Source organism: Hypanus sabinus, chromosome 11 (assembly GCF_030144855.1).
Source record: "Hypanus sabinus isolate sHypSab1 chromosome 11, sHypSab1.hap1, whole genome shotgun sequence".
Classification (NCBI taxonomy): Eukaryota; Metazoa; Chordata; class Chondrichthyes; order Myliobatiformes; family Dasyatidae; genus Hypanus; species Hypanus sabinus.
Window position 1 is genome coordinate 39,239,452 of NC_082716.1, and position 19,145 is coordinate 39,258,596.

The window sequence follows — 19,145 nt, forward strand, 5'->3', positions numbered from 1 at the left end:
TCCAGCCTCTGGAAAGTACAGTGGTAAATGACAAGATTGTGTAGGATCCATAGAAAGAGGCTTCTAGAAGTGGTGCAGAAAGTTTCCTGGGAGGATTTCATGAATGTTAAGAGTCTAATAGCCCCTAGCAAACAGTCTGCTCTCTAATGATGTCTGTCTTAAAGGTACTGGTGATCTTAATATTGGCTCATTTGACATTGGTAAATAATTAGAAGGTATTAATGTTGCACAATGTGAAGCACAGTGCCTATATTTTGAATGCTTTGGAATATCACAAGAATATGAACGTAGATGCACAAAGCCAGGGTTTATGTTTTTTGCTTCTAGAAACATTAGAGAAGGTTAACTAACGCTTTTGCAAGGAGAGACTTGGAAGTAGCCTAGTTTGAAAATTTCAGGGTTTATGGCATTGATCTAGGCAACTTATTCTTTCATTCTGCAAAATGTAGCCATCAAATATTAAAAGATGCAAGTTTAAAACAAAGGGGAATTCAGAAGTCTTTTTAAAAAAAATATACATGTAGTTACTTAGTACTGAAATCAATTGAGCTGATCATAACAAAAAATATTTGAGTCATTTGTGTCCTGACGGTGAGTAAAAAATATTGAGAAGGATAACTTGGACCTAGATTTTCACATTTTCCATCACATTATTTTTCCTGTGTTTTTGTAGGCCAATAATAAAGATCAATTACCATCAATAAGCAACAACTCATTTTTTTTCCATTCAGTTACCAGAATGTAGAAGGGAAATAGATGGGGCGCTCTCTTTTTTCCATCTAGCAATTCCTGTTCCCTTGTAATATATAAAATAAAAATAGATACCTGGTCATGAAATGGCCAGAGGTGAAGGCATAAGAGGTAAATAAAAATGCATACAGCTTTTGAAAGTATCAAGAAATCAATTAGTCATCTTTACAAAGACTATGCCGTCCAAGTGAAGGGTCTTGTGATAAAATGTTGACACAAACCTGATGAAGTATCTCAGCCTGAAATGTTAACCGCTCATTTCCCTCCATAGATGCTGCCTGACCTACTGAGTTTCTCCAGCATGCTTAGTGCATGTGTTGCTTGCTATTGTGAATGGTGGTTGCCAGACTGGTTTGAACTGGGGTTGTCACGGTGAGGTTCAACATCTTTAAATGGTGGACTACCTGGAGAGAGGTAGACCAGGTGGACCCAAGTACAGAGGAGATCAGACATGAGGAAGGATTTGAGTGAAGAATCTTTACTTGAAGATTGGTTTATAGGGAACTCAGTATTCACCACACACAGGGTAGATAAACTCAACTCTGGACAAAGACAAACAAAACAGAAGGAACTTCAATACAGTTAGTGAAACAAAACAAGGTATAGGTACGCAGATAACTAAAATAAGACTAGTGAAAATAAACAACTAATAATCAGGGGAGTAGGAGCATATCTGGGAGGACTCCAACACCCCCTATTGATCAGACTGAGGCCTGACAGGCCTCCCCTGTGTCTGGCACCTGATATACCAGTGTGTTTCAGGTGGCGACAGTGGAAGTCCCTGATCAGGTCCAGGGTCCAGGATGTCACAAGAGGGAACTCACTGCCTTTCTTCTGTGCCATAACCCTCACAATCCACCAAGTATTGGAGCTGGCCACAAACAAGACGTGAGTCCCAAAGCTGATGGACAGTGTATGCTAGATGACCATTAATGAAGTGAGGAGCCAGGAGCAGCCTCAGGATTGGTGCCAGCGGACTGCACTGAAGGAGCTTTAGATAGGAGACATGGAAGGTGGGGTTGATATGTTGTGTGGCAACTGGAGAAGATAAGTAACTGAGCTTTTCCGACGGAGAACATTGAATGGCCCAATGTAGTGTGGCATCAGTTTCCAAGACACAACCCACAGAGGAGAGCCAGACCCTTTGACCGGGATGGAATAAAGGCCCCAGCCACCTTCGATGGTTGGCTTGCCACTGTTACTGCAAAGAGGCCTTCAGCAGGGCTGCCTGAACTCTCCCTTAACTCTGCTGGTAACATCGGACCAGCCGTTCAGCAGATCAGATTCCCACCTGCTCAGGAAACAGAGGGGATGCATAACCAAACTGACACTTAAAAGGGAAATAATCCTGTAGAATATTCTACAGGAGTCCCAGAGCAGATGATCACTCCAAGTGCCCATTACAAGGTACCTCCAGGTCTTCTCCAGGTCCTGGTTGGTCCTCTCCATCTGCCCATTGGACAGGGGGTGACCGTAGCTCTCATGAGCTGACAGAAAGCCTTTCAGAGCCAGAAGGTAAACTGAAACAACATCCTGGGGAAAGCCATGCACTCTAAATACAGGTTTCAACATAAGGTTGGTCATCTCCCAAGCTGAGGAAAGGTTGGGTAGGGACACAAAGTGGCAGACCTTGGACAACCGGTCCACACCACCATAATCACGGTGTTACCTCGTGATGGTGACAGACCAGAAATGAATCCATGGAAATATGAGAGGAGGGACGGGAAAGATTGGGCAGTGGGTGTTGCAGTCCCTGTGGATGTGATCTGGGTTCCTAGTTCTGGGTACAGATGTGACAGGCTGCTACATATGATTTAACAACCCCATCCATGCTCAGTACCAGAACTGCCTCTTGATCAACTCCGCCATTCCAGCAGTCCACAGATATCCTGCGATACATGATATGTGCCCCAACTGTAATACCTATAAACAGACAGAGAAGGGGAAGAATAGGGGCCTTGGTGGACTGTTCCCTGGCTCAGCCTCCTGCCATTAGGCTCCCCTGACGATGGTCTTGATCTCCCACTGGGCCGGTGTCTCCAGCCTGGGCCTCAAAAGGATGGGTCTGGGATGATGACCAGGTCCGGTTGTTCAAACAGCCTGGTGAGTGCAACAGCTTCTGATTCTTTGAACCTGGATGGTAGGCAATAATAAAATTGAAACAGTTAAAAAGGGAAGACCACCAAGCCTGGCACAATTTTAACTGCTTCACCTCTTGAATACAGGTCAGTCCAGACCACAAATAGATGATGGGCCCCCCTCTAGTCATTATCTCCAGTCCTCCAGGGCTAACTTGATTGTAAATGGTTCTCTGTTCCTTATGTTATAATTCCTCTCCACAGAAAAGAGCCACTGTGAGAACAAAGCATAGGGATGGAGTTTCTGGTCAGACAGGGTTCGTTACAAAAGAGCATCCTCACCCCCAACATTGGGAGTGTTAGAAGTTGACTTCCATTCATCAACCTCTGGAATAAGGATCTGGCTGTATGCATTTCGGAATTCTACAAATGTGTATTCCCTGCAACGCAGTGAAAACCTCATTTATATCTTCAGAGAAGCATGATCTGTACACATAATTCCTTACTGGGACCTGGTAATGATACTCTTCCCTTTGTGGACATGGAATAAAGCTCTCTGACAGCTGCCTCAAGCCCCTGTGCACTGAATTAGGTTAAGACACATTTGCATTTGTTTTATGCTATTGCGGCTGGCTCTTCTCTTGCTACAGTTAGAATCAAGTGGCCAATAACTACCAGACTCAGCAACAGCCAACACCTCTTTAAAATTCCTGAAGGTTCTGAAGCAAGTGCAAGAAGGGCTGCAATCGGCATACAGAACAGTTCTGCACAAGACAAGGTGGTTTATTTCTAAACATAATGCAAAGACCCAAGTAGTTACAGATGATCCTTTCCATCTTTCCATCTTGGGACTGGGTAGTCCTATTTGATAGCTGTTCCCAATCCGCATCTCACTAATATTATTATCCAGGCCAAGAACTGCACATACTGTAATTCCCATTGACTCCTCCCAGAGAGCATTGGAGTCTCAGATATATTGAGAGGTTCCATGGATTTCTTCAGTGAGGTTTCACCACACATTTGGAATATTGTGAAAAGTTTTGATCATCCTGCTATAGGAGGAGAACTGAGATTCGTGAGTATGTTGTTCGGACTCAAGGCTTTGAGTTTCAGAAAGTTATTGAGTAGGCTGGGGCTTTACTCATTGGAGGATACATAGATTTAGAATGATAGGACAGAGATTTATTAGGAACCTGTAGGGCATTTTTTCACCCAGGTGGTGTCTATATATGGAATGAGCTGCCAAAGGAAGCGGTTGAAGAAGCTACAATAATAATTAGAGGGCACTGCCTCAGAATACAAGGACTTCCATTTAAAGAGAAGAATTCATATAGCCAGAAAATGGTGAATCTGTAGAATTCATTGCTACAGAAGGTTATGGAGGTCATGCCATTGTGTATATTTAAAGCAGAGGTTGATAGGCTTGTGATTAGTTAGTGTGTTTGTCAGGGTGCTGGAGCAGGGACCCAATCACAGACCAAGTACTGTGCACACTGTGATATTTACAGGGTAGCAAATTCAGAGATCAAAAAATCCAGAGAAATCCAAAAAAATCAGAATCAGGATAAACCAGAATAATCAAGATAAACAGGTGAATTCAGGCTCAGCAAACAGGTAGGGTCGATACTCAGAAAGCCAGTGTCTAGACCTGAATGCTGGAAAGGCTCAGGAAAACTCATTGACACAATCTGGCAAATCACGGGTGAAAACACAGGACTAAAATACACTGAGCAATAAATAGAGGCGGATGATAGGTGGAGCACAATGAGACACAGATGACAGCAAAACCGGTAACAAGTGAGGGCGGAGTAGTCAGTGATACAGGGGCCAGAGTAGAGCAGGAGCGGGGACAGGAGCACATGGGACATGACAATACAAAAGCACAGAATGACAGCTAGGTCAAAAACACACAAAAAGACGGAGTTCAATTAGAGAAACTGACAGTGTTAAATATTGTAGGGAAGAGGCATGAGAATGGGATTGAGAAGGGATAATAAATCGTCCATGACGGAATGGCGGAGCAGACTCAATGGGACAAATGGCTTAATTCTGCTTCCTTGTCTTATGGTCTTACAGTCTAACAACATTTAAAACACAAAAAAGGGAGAAGAACTCAACATATCGGGCAGCATCTATGGAGGGAATTGGACAGTCAACAGGGAGTGATGCTGGGGAGACTCCAGAACCAGCTGGACTCATGTTCAGGGCAGTGGAATCACTTTCTTCCGATGTAGCCGATCTTGTGGACCAGACTCAGTCACTCTGGCTGTCCCAGAGCACCCACCAACATACTGCGATGTCAAGACCCTTCATCAGGTCACCAGTAATGATGACTGTGCAATTTCCTTCATTAACGCTGCCTAATCTGCTGAGATCATCCACCATTTTTGTGTTGCTCCAGATTTAAAGCATCTGCAGACTCTTACATCTCCAATAATATTTAAAAGACACTTGGACAGACAGGTACATAGATAAAAAGGGTTCAGAGGGACATGGGACAATATACAGGCAAATGGGACTAGCTTAATGGATGCCTTGGTCAGCATGGACCAGTTCGGCTGAAGGGCCTGTCTCACTGCTATCTACTCTATGCTGTATTACCCTGTGACACCTGTTGTGAGTGATAGCAGGTCATTCTCAGCTGCAGAATCACAAAAGATTCAGTTCATGACTTTCAATAAGTTTGAGGGAAGATGACTCCATTTGCAGTAATTACAGCCGTACAGAATGTCCCTGTTGTCTGCCACAGGGGAAGTTATTGCTGGATTCCTCCTCAACTGACTTCCTCAGTGACCAAAGAGCTCGTTATAGATTCTGTACATGAAGAGATACAATGGGCTTTATCTCACATGGAACATAGAACAGCACAGTACAGGAACAGGCTGTACTCAAATGCTCAATTAAATTAATCCATTCTACCTACATGCTATCCATATCCTACCAGTTCCTCTAGTCTTAGACATTTCAACCTTTGGAAAAAGATACCAGCTGTATACTCTACCTTTGCCTCGCATAAGATTATAAACCTTTATCAGCCTCCAGTGCTTCGGGGTAAACAACCCAAGTTTGTCCAGTCTCTCCTTATAAAGCATGCCTTCGTATCCAGGCAGAATCCTAGTAAACCTCTTCTGAAACCTCTCCAAATCTTTGACATCCTTCCTGTAATGAGGTAACCAGAATTAATTGAAATATTCCAGTGCAGTTTAACTAGAGTTTTATAAATAACATAACATCCGAGCTCTTGAACTCATTTCCGTATGAGGAAAGGTTGACTGAGCTAAGTCATTTCTCTTTGGAGTGAGGAGGATGAGAGGTAGCATGATAAATGTATATAAGATTATAAGAGGCATAGGTAGAGTGGACAACAAGCACCTTTCTCCCAAGGTGGCAATGGCAATACCAGAAGATATCCATTTAAAGAGAGTGGGACAAGGTTTTGGGGAGATGTCACTACACTTGTTGTCGTAGTGCTTGTCGAGACTGGGACAGAGCACAGCAATGCTTCGCTGCTCGTTTTGTTTTCGGCCTTCCCTGAGAAATTGGACTTTTGAGTCAACTGACTTCGATGACTAGTGGTATTCGTTTAATGTTTAGCTTTTCTTTTCAGCCGCAGCCGCAGTATAGGCTTTGTTTCCCATTTGAGTGTTTTAGTTAACGGCCCTTTTTGGCCTAGCCTTTATTGTTTATTTTCTCTTTAACACTGTTCACAATAAAGTTTGTGAACTATCGACCTGCTTCAGTGTCTCTCACTGCGCACTTGGGACATATCCAAACCCGGTAACTCTCTGAGTCTGTCTCTTGAATAAATACAAATGCATAAAAAATTATTTGAAGTCTCCCCCCCCCATCTGTTTTGCTCCACACATAGATTCCCATTCTGATCTTCCAGAGAACCAACTTTGTCCCTTGCAATTGTTATGAATGCACCACAGCTCTGAGGGGCCGAAGGGGCGGTGGGAGCCCCCTCCTTTGTGAGAATCGCAAGAGCATTATTGGGTTGGCTCAGAGGACCCAGGAAATGAGAGAGAGAGACCTGGCCATTGTCTCCTGGAGACCACGTTTGTGGATTGGGGACTATGCTACGTGCAAGCCCTCGGGCAAAGTGGGCTGGTTGAGAGAGAGATTGCATCATCCCAACCTGATTGACATCTGAGACCCCGTGAGGAAGTATAAAAGAGGGTCTGGGGGAACAACCCCTTTCAGATGCACCAGAAGAAACGCTAGCGATTCCGTAATAGTGGGAAGCCATTTGAAGGAAGCCACGTGCGTTCGGTTCCCTTGCCTGGGGGCTGGTGGCTGGTACCACGGAAAACGACTTGGAACTAACAACGGGGAACCAACTCCCCCGATGCAACGGATTGGCCTCATAAAAGTCCCGGGCAAGTTTAAAACCGTCTCTCTTAAACCCAAAAGCTGCAGCTTGAAAGGACAGTGACTTTTATCTTCCCATCGGACAATACAATATCCCCTAGACAAATGATAGAGCTATTGCTTAATTGATGATTATTTTTATACCCTCGTTTTTAGATTGAGTATTGACGACGTATTTTATCTGAATGTCTGTATTAATCTTATTTTTGTGCCCCTTTATAAATAAAGACTTTTAAAAATAGACTTCAACGGGTCTCTCTATCTTTGCTGGTAAGTGACCCAGTTACGGGGTTCGTAACACAATCCTTTTGCTCTTAACATATCTATAGAGTCCCTTAGGATTCCCCTTCACCTTGACTGCTAGAACAACTTCATGCCTTCTTTTAGCCTTCCTGATTTCTTCTTAAGTGTTCACTTGTATTTCTCATACTCCATAAACACCTCAATGTCCTGATCTGCCTATACCTGCTATATATCTCCTTTTAACTCTTAACTCAGTATCTCTTGAAAACCAAGGTTCCCTACACTTGTTATCTTTACTTTTAATTCTGACAGGCACATACAAGTTTTGTGCTCTCCAAATTTCACTTTTGAAGGCTTCCTACTTACAAAGTACACCTTTGTCAAAAACAGCCTATCCCAATCCACACTTACCAAATCATTTCTGACACCATTAAAATTGTCTTTTCTCCAATTTAGAATCCCAACCCTTTGGGCCAGACTTACCTTTTTGCATATTTACTTTGAAACTAATGGCATTGTGATCACAAGATGCAAAGTGTTTCCCTACACAAACTTCTGTCACCTGCCCTGTCTCATTCCCTAATAGCAGATCCAATATCCACACTCTCTTGTTGGAACTGCGACGTACTGATGAAGGAAATGTTCTTGAACACATTTGAGAAAAATCTATCCCATTTAGTCCTTTTACAGTATGGGGTTCCCAGTCAATATCCAGAAAGTTAAAATCACCTACTATAACAACCTTATATTTCTTTCAATGAATACGTACACAATGCTGGAAGAACTCAGCAGGTCAGGCAGCATCTGTGAGAAAAGAGTAGCCAACGTTTCGGCCCGAGACCCTATCCTACCTCATCTGAGACCTCATCCTACCCATGCATTGATTCCTTAACCACTTTCGTCTTCCCAACTGTCACCCAGTCTGACTGTGTCCTGCACCTTGGATGCAACTGACTCTCTGTATGTCCTATCTGTCACCCCTTCAGTCTCCCAAATGATCCAAAGTTCATCCAGTTCCAACTCCAACTCCTTAACACTAACCATATAACCTCTTCCATGTTCTCTTGTTTTCTATGGGCAAGTCAGTTCTGAATCTGAAAGTCCAATTTTCCTTGGATCCCATGCACCTTAATTTTCTGGATGAGCCTTTCTAAATTCCTTGTCAAATGCCTTTCTAAAATGCATGTAGACAATATCCACAGCTCTATCTTCATCAATCACATTTGTAGCCTCTTCAAAAAAAAACTCTATCAAAATAGTAGGACAAGACTTGCCCCACACGTGCTGACTGTCTCCAATTATGCCATGAGTTTCAAATTGTTCATAAGTCCTTCCCCTGAGATTTCTCTCCAATATCTTCCCTGCCACTGTCTTAAGTCTCACCAGTCTATTGTTTCCAGGATTATCCCTGTATATCTTCTTGAATAATGAAACAACTTTCTTACTCACCTGTAGCTAGAGAGGCCATGAATACATTGGCAAGGCCCAAGAAAATTCAACTCTTGCCTCTTTCAATAACTTGGGGAATATTTCATCAGGCCCTAATACTTCCTCAAGTTCTGAGGACTTACTCACTTTACTGTTCTTCCAGAGACCTAACACTACCTCTTTTGTTTGAAATGCCTCAGCATATTAGTATGCTACACAAGGATCTTGTGTTGCTGCAGCATCTCTCTTGACATTGCTGGATGATGAAGATGAGACCTATCAAGGCACAGCAGTAGCAGCCAATTCAGTGGCACTTCAGCAGGAAAGAGTAACATAGGACCTCCCTATCTCCTGTGTCCTCCTGGGCAAATACTGAGGCAAAGTACTCATTTAGGACTTCAACCACATTCTCTGCCTCCAAGCCCATGTTCCAACTTTTATCCTCGACTGGTCCTAACCACTTCCTACTGACACTATTGATCTTGATGTATGTAACAAATGTCCTGGGATTCTCATTAAATCTACTTGCCAATGACTTTTCACGGCTCCCCCGCCCCCCCCCCCCCCCCACCACGGCTTTCCCAATTCCCTTCCTGAGTACTTTTCTGGCTTCTTTATAATCTTCAAGGGCTTCATTTGATTTTAGCTCCCTAAATTTTACATTCACCTCTCTATTCTATTAAATTCTCTACCTCCCTCAACATCCAAGGTTTCGTTACCTTGCCATCTATGTCCTTCTTTCTTACTGGTTCTATTGTACTCTTTGCAATTAGTATTTAACACCCACACCCACACCTAACCCCACCCCTTACCTTCTTCTCTAGCTTTTTAACACATGAAAACACTGGATCATTAAGATCCATTCCTCTCCCTCTCTCAACAATGTCTCTATTATGGCTACAGCTTCATTCCATATACTGATCCATATTCTAAATTCTGCAACCTTACCCATAATACTTCTAACTTTAAAGTAAACACACTACTTGTGTCTATTATCTTGTTTCTTTTTTTACTCACCAGTCATGACATCTGCCTTCTTCTCAACACCTCCACTTTCTGACCTAGTGTTCTTGTTTCAATTCCCCTGCCAAACTAACCTTCCTGGGTTGCACTGGCAATTCTCCCGTACAGGATGTTAGACCCCCTTCAGTTAAGGTGCAACTGATGCCTCTTTACAAGGCAACCCTGTCCCAGAAAATATTCCAGTGATCCAAGAACCTGAAACCTACCCCCCTTCACCAGTTCCTCAGCCGAACATTCACCTGTTCTACCTTTCTATTCCTGCCCTGACTAGCACATGGAACTGGGAGTAATCCAGAGATTGCTTCCATGGAAGTCCTGCTTTTCTGTGTCTTTCCTAATTCTCTGTACTCAATGTGCAGGAACTCTCTCCCTATCCACCTATGTCATTGGTGCCAATGTGCACCACAACCTCTGGCTGTTCAACCTCCTTCTTGAGAATGTTTCTCAGCTACTCTGAGACAAGCTGAATTCTGGCATCCAGGAAACAATAAAACACCCCAGCAACTCTTTGCCAGCCATAGAATATCCTGTCTGTCCCCAAACTATTGAGTCTCTTATCACTGTTGCTGTGCCTGATGCTGCTCTTCCCTGCTCAGCATCAGTCAGCCAAATGCAGCAGCCACTGCATTGGCTGCTACTGCTGTGCCCTGATGAGTCGCATCTTTGTCACCCAGCAATGTCAAGAGAGATGCTGCAGCAACCACAAACACTGGTCAAAGAGGTTCTGATCCACAAAGAGAGACTGTAGAGTATCCTTCTCAAATTTAGTTGCACTTAGAAATTTGCTTCTATTTTATCAAGATGGCATTGAGGCCATAACCTTAAACAATGAGTCCAAAACAAACTCAACATCAGTTCAGAAGTGTATCAAGGAAACTTCTGTATCAATCATATCAGCATTACTCTCGGTCCTTTTCTCTGCAGTCCTAAACTCCAGCCAGTTTCCACTGAAATTGAATTACCCTACTGGGGAAATGCAGTGTGTACAACCTCTGTTGTCCAGTCTCCATAACAAGGTCATTCCAAACTTGCCCTTCAAGCATGTGTCCACACATTTAGAGGCAGAGAATCAAGTTATACCAACTTATTCTCTTTCAAGAGAATGCACGGTAAAGACCCTTTACTTCTAGGATCATCTCTCCCAAAGATGAGGTTTTAGAACAGGACACTGGTAAACACAAGCTTCTTCCTATATCTCAGCAGCAATCACTCAGCAACAGCAACCATGAATGCAGAAATTCACTATTATTTTAAGAGTGCTTGCACAGCCTTTGGTAAAGGTGTCTTTGAAGAATAAAATCTCAACCGGTACAGAGGTTATGGTTTACAATGAGTGATCCCTACTATCGTGTATGCTTTATGACATGGATTATTATCCACCATCCACAATGTCTCCAAATCCATTAGCATGATAAGCAAACCAATGTTTTCTCCCAGGCTATATTCATAGCTCAAGCTTCTAACTTGAACTCTGCTGGCTCGGATGGACAAGCCATGTTAGTCACATGCCAGGCAATAGGCACTCTATTCAGAGTTTTGCCATGGCTAGCAATTACCAGAGGGAGTGTTATTATAATCACCTTGGAAAAAAAAACTGTGACAGCTTTGCTTACTCATTGGAATCCCTGTCCAAAAAACACTAAAAATGGAAAAGAAGAAAACAGGATGGCTTTGAGAAACTTAGCAGAAGCCCTGAATAGACAACACACACACCAGAAATTTGAGAGATCTTTTATTCTCTGATTTGTTATTAATTGTTGAGAAGTTCTTAAATTGATTACTATCATGAAGGAAGCATCAGTAAACTGCTGATAGACTTATGCTACATACTGTATTGTCATTCTCACTGTTAATACCTGCTCTTACCTATGGATAGTGTTGTCCATTGTTTACCTTTCAGTGCCTGATGCAGCCTCCTCTATATTGGTGAGACTTGTTATAATTGGGTCGACCACTTCATCGAGCACCTCCCCTCCATCCGCCAAACACAGAACTTCCTGGTGGCCAAACACTTTGATTCCAAATCCTATTTCTGTTCTGACATATCAGTCCATAGCAGCCTCTTGTGCCAAGATGAACCCACACTTAGGGGGAAAAAAACCAACCTTATATTCTGCCTGGGTAGCCATGCCTGATGCCAGGTGACATATATATATATCGATTTCTCCTTCTGGTAAAATAATTTTTTCACTTCCCCTTCCTCATCTGGATTTGTGGCTAAATTTGTCAATGATACAAAGATAGGTGGAGGAGCAGGTAGTGTTGAGGAAACAGAGGGCCTGCAGAGAGACTTAGATAGTTTAAGGGAATGGGCAAAGAAGTGGCAAATGAAGTACAATGTTGAAAAGTGTATGGTCATGCACTTTGGTGGAAGAAATAAACAGGCAGACTATTATTTAGACGGGGAGAGAATTCCAAATGCAGAGCTGCAAAGTGGCTTGGGAGTCCTTGTGCAGGATACCCTAAAGGCTAACCTCCAGGGTGAGGGTGGTGAAAAAGGCGAATACAATGTTGGCATTAATTTCTAGAGGTATAGAATATAAGAGCAGGGATGTGATGTTGAGATTCGATAAGGCACTCGTGAATCACACTTGGTGTATTGTGTGCAGTTTTGGGCTTATTATTTTAGAATGGATATGCTGACATTGGAGAGGGTTCAGAGAAGATTCATGAGAATGATTCCAGGACTGAAAGGGTTACCATATGAGGAACATCTGGCAGCTCTTGGGCTGTATTCCCTGAAGTCCAGGAGAATGAGGGGGGATCTTATAGAAACATTCCAAATGTTAAAAGGCCTTAACAGATTAATATGGCAAAGTTATTTCCCATGGTAGGGGAGTCTAGGACAAGAGGGCACAACTTCAGGAGTGAAGGACATCCATTTAGAACAGAGATTCGGAGAAATTAATTTAGTCAAAGGGTGGTATATCTGTGGAATTTGTTGCCACGAGCAGTTGTGGAGGCCTAGTCATTGGGTGCATTTGAGACAGAGATAGATAGTTTCTTGACCAGAACATCAAAGGATATGGGGAGAAGGCAGGGGAGTCAGGATAACTGGAAGAATTGGATCAGCTCATGATTGAATGGAGAACAGACTCAATGGGCCAAATGGTCTACCTCTGCTCCTAATCTTATGATCTTATGGTCTTATGTTCTCAGCTGCTTATCACTTCCCCTTGGGTCCTCTCCTCATCCCCTTTCTCCTACAGTCCATTCTCTTCTCCTATCAGATTCCTTCTTCTCAGCCCTTTACCTTTCCCACCCACTTGGCTTCACCTATCACCTTCCAGCTAGCCTCCTTCCCCTCCCCTCACTTTCTTATTCTGGTGTTTTCTCCCTTCCTTTGCAGCCCCGAAAAAGGGTCTCAGCCCGAAATGAAGACTGTTTATTCATTTCCATAAATGCTACCTGACCTGTTGAGCTTGTCCAGCATTTTGTGTGTGTTGCATCTACAGAATTTCTCATGTGAGGCAATGAATCATGTTTGTTTCTTTATATAAATACTGAACTCCTGAAGTCAGATGTGTTCAGAGCCATCCCACAAGCATGAGCTGAGGCTGGAAGAGACCTGCTATGCATTTGCGTTATGTGCATAATTAGGTGGTTTAGGACAGAAACACGTCCGGTCCAAATGTACCTCATTTGAATTATTGAATTTATCTTTTCCAGCTACTTCTTAAAAAACTCAAAAAAAACAAGAACTGACATAAATACCATTTTAAGCTGAACCCATTACTTGCAGCAATTCCTGAATGATCAGAACCTGACTTATTTAGAGTGTGCCTGGAAAAGGACAATATTCAGCTTGCAACTGCAATCCGGGACAGAGAATGCAAAATTACAGGAGAATTCATTTGCTTCAGTTTGAATCGCATAATGGAGGTTTTTCAAAGAATATTCTCTGCCAGATGGATAAGTGAATGCCCATGCTATTTTCCTGTCTCATACAGCCTTAAAACCTACTGCTAGCAATGATCTGATACAGATATCCCCAGATGTGATCAATCAAAGGCAACCAACTTTTTGAGTCAAATGGTTCTCCCAAGGTCTTGAACTTTCTTATGTTTTTATTTTGTCACTCCTTGAAGTTGAATATTTTACATCAATGGTCAGTGAAGCCCCAGATGTCCAATACTGCATCTCTTTTAACAAAGTAATTTATTCGTACCGAGTTTTCCAATCAGGACCAAATGTCAATGAATCTCATTGACTTTTTACTGACTTCCCTGGTAAATGTACTCATTGTAAATTTATTTCCTGATATCCTGGGGTAAAACCACTGTTGGTAATTTATATGTAATGTGAACAGCCTTTATAGCTTTCCTTTAATACTGGTTGTAGTATTTCACTCCAGAATCTTTGAGAAAAATTATTTCATATATAAACAGTTTCAGCTGCCTTTCTTTGTCTTAACTTCTCCCTGGAGCAAACTCAAAATCCAAAAGATTGGATGGGGGTTTCAATTCTATTCTTCCTTCACTAATTCCTTTCAGTCTATTGTTAAAGTTACACAATCATAATAAAAACTTCAGAGTGTGCAGTTACTTCAGCTAATTGCCCATTCTGTTATGTGTGATAATTCTTTACCCTTATCATTAGTGAACAGCAGTTGCTTAAAGCATATCCAAATTTACAGTATTCCTAAAAACAATGAGGGACATGGGTGTTTTTTTGTTTTGTTTTGTGTTGATTGATATTATGTTCTAGCAGAACACATAAGGATTGTCATTTCATAATTCTGTGAAACGTTATGACACCTACAGATGCACCTTAGACAAATCCCTGAATGCTAAACACTGAATTGGCATAAGACTTTTGCACAATACTGCTGTAATTTTAAGTACTAAACTGCACTGCTACCACAAATCTTCATGATGCAAAATTTCATGATATACATGAATGATGACAAACATGATTCTGATATGGGTCTCTGTTGTGGACTGAGTGTGGGAAGGGGAGAGAAAGAGAGGAATTAAGTTTGAGAAAAGGGAAAGGGAGAGGGGATGGAGCAGGGAGCATCAGCGATGTAATAAGCAATAAATCAATTGTCTGGAATCAAATTACCTTGCTTGGTGTCTCAAGGCTGCGTGTGTCAGTTCTCATGCAACCCTCTGCCCCGGCACTCCTCTGCCACCCCTTCCGCAGCATTTCATCCTCACCATTCACAATATCGAATGCTCCGGCCAGATTTATAAACTACTCTACGTTCCATATTGACAAATGCAGTATTGTGCAAAAGTTTCAGACATCCTAGCTATACATACAGTGTGTTCCTAAGACTTGTCCACAGTACTGTATATGTCACCAAATACTACACTGAGATTAATTTCTTTGCAGGCATTCACAGTAGAGCAAAAAAGATCCAATGAAAAAAAACAATACACAAAGTCTGACAAGCAAACCAATGTGCAAAAGAAGACAAACTGTGCAGATACAATCACTCAGTAAATAAATACTGACTATTTGAAAAGAATCTATAGGTTGTGTTCAATGATCAGTTCAGCTTTGTGATGAGGGAAGATTTCCAAGCTGGTTCAGGAGCCTGATGGTTAAAGGGTATTAATTGTTCCTGAACCTGCTGGTATGGGACCTCCTTCCTAACAATAGCAGTAAGAAGTGAGCATGACCGGGATGTTGGGAATCCTTGATGATGGATGCTGCTTTCTTGTGGCACTGCTCTTTGTAGATGTGTTCAATGATGGGGAGGACTTTTCCTGTAATAAACTGGGCTGTATCCACCACTTTCTGTTGGCATTTCCATTCTTGGGAACCTGTGTTTCCATACCAAGCTGTGATGCAACCAGTCTGGACACTCTCTACCACTCATCCAGCCCTGAAGGTAGTCAGGGTGCTAGATGATATGCCAAATCTGTGCACACTTCAAGGAAAGTAGAGGCACTGCCATACTTTCTTTGAAATGGCATTTACGTGTTGGATACTGTATTGACATAAACACTTATAACTGGACTCGATATTGCTTGGCTAAAGGCACAATCACTGGCCAGAAGACACACTGTCAATCTATAACCAGTGACTATTTCTTCAATAAAGTCATGCACATTTCGACTTTTAGACTGAATCAGATTGGATTTCAATATGTCTCATTTTTTTAAAAAAGACTGGATAGGTATATGGACAGGAAGGAATGGAGGGTTATGGGCTGAGAGCAGGTCAGTGGGATTAGGTGAGAGTAAGCGTTCGGCACGGACTAGGAGGGCCAAGATGGCCTGTTTCCATGCTGTAATTGTTATATGGTTATAAAGGAATAGCTTTTTGATATGAAGTGCCTAATGTTATGCCGGAAGAATAGTTAACTGGAGAAGATACAAGGAAGTTGTCAGTCACTCCTCGGGGGAAGTTTGAATCTATCTAAGAGAGAATTGAAATATTTCTATAAAATTCATGTTGAAATATGTAAGGCTGCTTCACTTTTATCATATTATAGTATGGCTCTCTGTGAAGACCTAGTTTTGAACTTAAGGAACTGGAGCAGGTGCAGATGAGTTGATGTTGAATAAAACTGTGGCTGGTCCAACCTTGGACTTAACATCACTTTCCAGCTCTCTTTCCAGACTCCCTCACAGTTTAAATCTCTGACAATTGCCACCTTGAATATGTTGAATGACACTGCCTCTGTAGTTCTCTAGGAAAACAAATTTCAAAGATCCACAATTTTCTGAGAGAAGGAATTCCTTTTTACCTCCAAATTTAATGGGCAGCCCTAAAACAACGTTCCCGGTTCTAGATAACCTCACTGGAAAATCATTCATTCCCTGTACACCTGGTCATTCTCTCCAAGAATCTTACATGTATCAAATAGATCATCCCTTAGATTTCTAAATTCCAATGATGATAGAACCAACCTATTCAGCCTTACTTTATACATCAATTCTTTCACCCCAGGACTCAACCTAGTGAATCCTCTCTCTACTGCCTTCGATCAAGCATCATTAAATAGTGAAGCCAGAATTGTTCACTGTACTCCGTGTGCAGTCACACACTCAAACTGAATTTGAAATACAGCCATGCTTTGGTCATTCTTACCAAGGGTCATTAATTTACTGTGAGGTCATTAATTAATCCAGTCCCATTGGGCCATCTGATACCTCAATGGATTTCTCAATTGTAAACAAGATGGGAGAGTGGAAACCTGATTGGATGAGGATGAACCAATCAGGAGGGACAGTTTGTGAGGGTATAAACACCAACAGACTAGACATGCCCAGGCATCATCCATGATGAAGATGACAAAGTTTGTCATCGAAACGTCGGTCATAATCAATACCTGTATCCGACTGGAAGCCCGGGTAGAATTTATTCGTTATTTACGTCAGGAAAGAACTAGATCCTTTTTTAACACTCTCTGAATTTTTCCCCCAGGCTTTCCTTGCCAATTTATTTTAGACAGTTTATGTAAAGGAAGTCAGAGAATAGTAGGCAGAACATGGCTTGAATTTCTGATTTACATTACAGACTCCACCCTTCTAACATAAAGAACCCTGGCTGTGTCATTCTAGAGTTGATAGAGAGCTGGTCAGTCTTGATAGATTAAATTTGGGATCATGCTGTGTGTGTATTAAGGGGGAGGGACACTGTTGGCGATGGTAATATTACCTGTCTCCAACCATCATTTTCGCAATTGAAGACAAGTGCTTTCTGATTGGAGTATCTCAGTCCTATGCTAACAATTCTCCAGGTGGTACTTATCGATTGCTGGTACTGCATTTTGTAGGAAATTCTTTCTCCTTTTATGACCATAAATCATTATGGATTGGAAGGTAGTAAATATAAAATCATTTAAGAAATGTAAAAAACAAGGAACTAATACCCAGGAATCCTGATATTAGTAGCAAAGAAAATGCTGGAATCTATTACTATAAAAGTGGTGTCAGGAAACAAAGAACATAATTACATGATTAGGAAGAATCAACATAGATTTATGATGAACATATCTTTGGATATTAAAGAATCTAATGACTAAGCCATTAATGAAACGAAGTGGTGGTGAGATAACAGATTAGCTATAATCTCACTGAATGATGACATGTCTTGAGGCTTGCTGGCCAATTCCTGTTTCTGTTTCTCATGTGTTTATTATTAACACTAATGCCATTTACAGCAGAGCTGGGAACAGACTCCAATACACTGTTTCCATAGGTTTAGAATCTTCATTGACTATGTTTTTCAAATTCTTCTAAAGGTAGTCAACAGAATCATCTGGTGTCCCTAACCTAAGGGAATATGGAGCCAAGTTTCATTCACTCTTTTTGCACGATATTGTCTGCTGTACTTACAAATACAATACAAATACTTCATTGTCACCAAACAATTGATACTAGAGCGTACAATCATCACAGTGATATTTGTTTCTGCGCTTCGCGCTCCCTTAAATTACTTGGTAATTTAATTCACTGACTGTATGGAGTAATTAAGTACTTTTGCTTTTGGGAGACGATTCTAGTTAATAGTGCTTTGCAAATCCTCAAAATCAGTGATTTTATAACTTGCAAGAGAGTGTTTCCTTCATTCTCTTCCACTGCCCAGCACTGCACGCTGGCTTATTGGAGGATTTAAACTCATGAAGCATGAGGGCTAGTTAGGGTGGTTTAAATTTGTCAGTAGGAATGAAGAATAAACTTAGGAGAAATATTGTTAAGCAGCAGTTTCCAGGAGCTGAAGTATCTCACCAGAATGCAAAATCCATTGCTTCTTTTGAGAGTAAACAAATCATTTGTGGTTAAGGAAGAGCTTTTGGCAATCATCAAAAATATCACACAGAGACAGTTAAAGTGAATGGCTACCTGTGTTGTATGGGAGGCAGTGTGTCTCTTGCAAAGGAGGTGTAAGGCACTCCTTCCCTCTGCTAGCCTGCAGGTCACCCTTGGGCAAGGTATAGCATCTACTTAGTCCCCCATTCAGAGTTGTGTGAAGCCATGGAAACAGATGGTGCATGGTCTTATGAGCAGCTGGTGCATATCACAAATCCTGGTTATGCCATCACTGACACCAGGCAGACAAACTCTGAAGAGTATTGATAATGGCTGGAGTCAGCCATCTTGTAAAGACACTGCCCAGAAGTAAGCAATGGCAAACCACTTCTGCAGAAAAATCTCCCAAGAGCAATCATGTACATGACCATGATCGTCCATGTCATACAACACCACACATAGTGATGATAAATCTCTATGTGCTATGGTCAGAGTCATATATCATGGAATCAAGCCCTTCGGCCCACTGAGTACATGCTAACCA

The 19,145-nt window shown here is 41.8% G+C and overlaps 1 long non-coding RNA gene across 1 annotated transcript; it reads right to left on the reverse strand.

Annotated features, from left to right (window-relative positions):
* Window positions 1–363: 363 nt before the first annotated feature.
* LOC132401869 (uncharacterized) lies at window positions 364–7,402 on the reverse strand. Its single transcript, XR_009514735.1, has 3 exons — window positions 6,201–7,402; window positions 5,830–5,987; window positions 364–2,883 (listed from the first exon to the last, which is right to left on the reverse strand). It is a non-coding gene; the product is annotated as an uncharacterized LOC132401869 (long non-coding RNA).
* Between the last annotated feature and the right edge of the window lie 11,743 nt (window positions 7,403–19,145).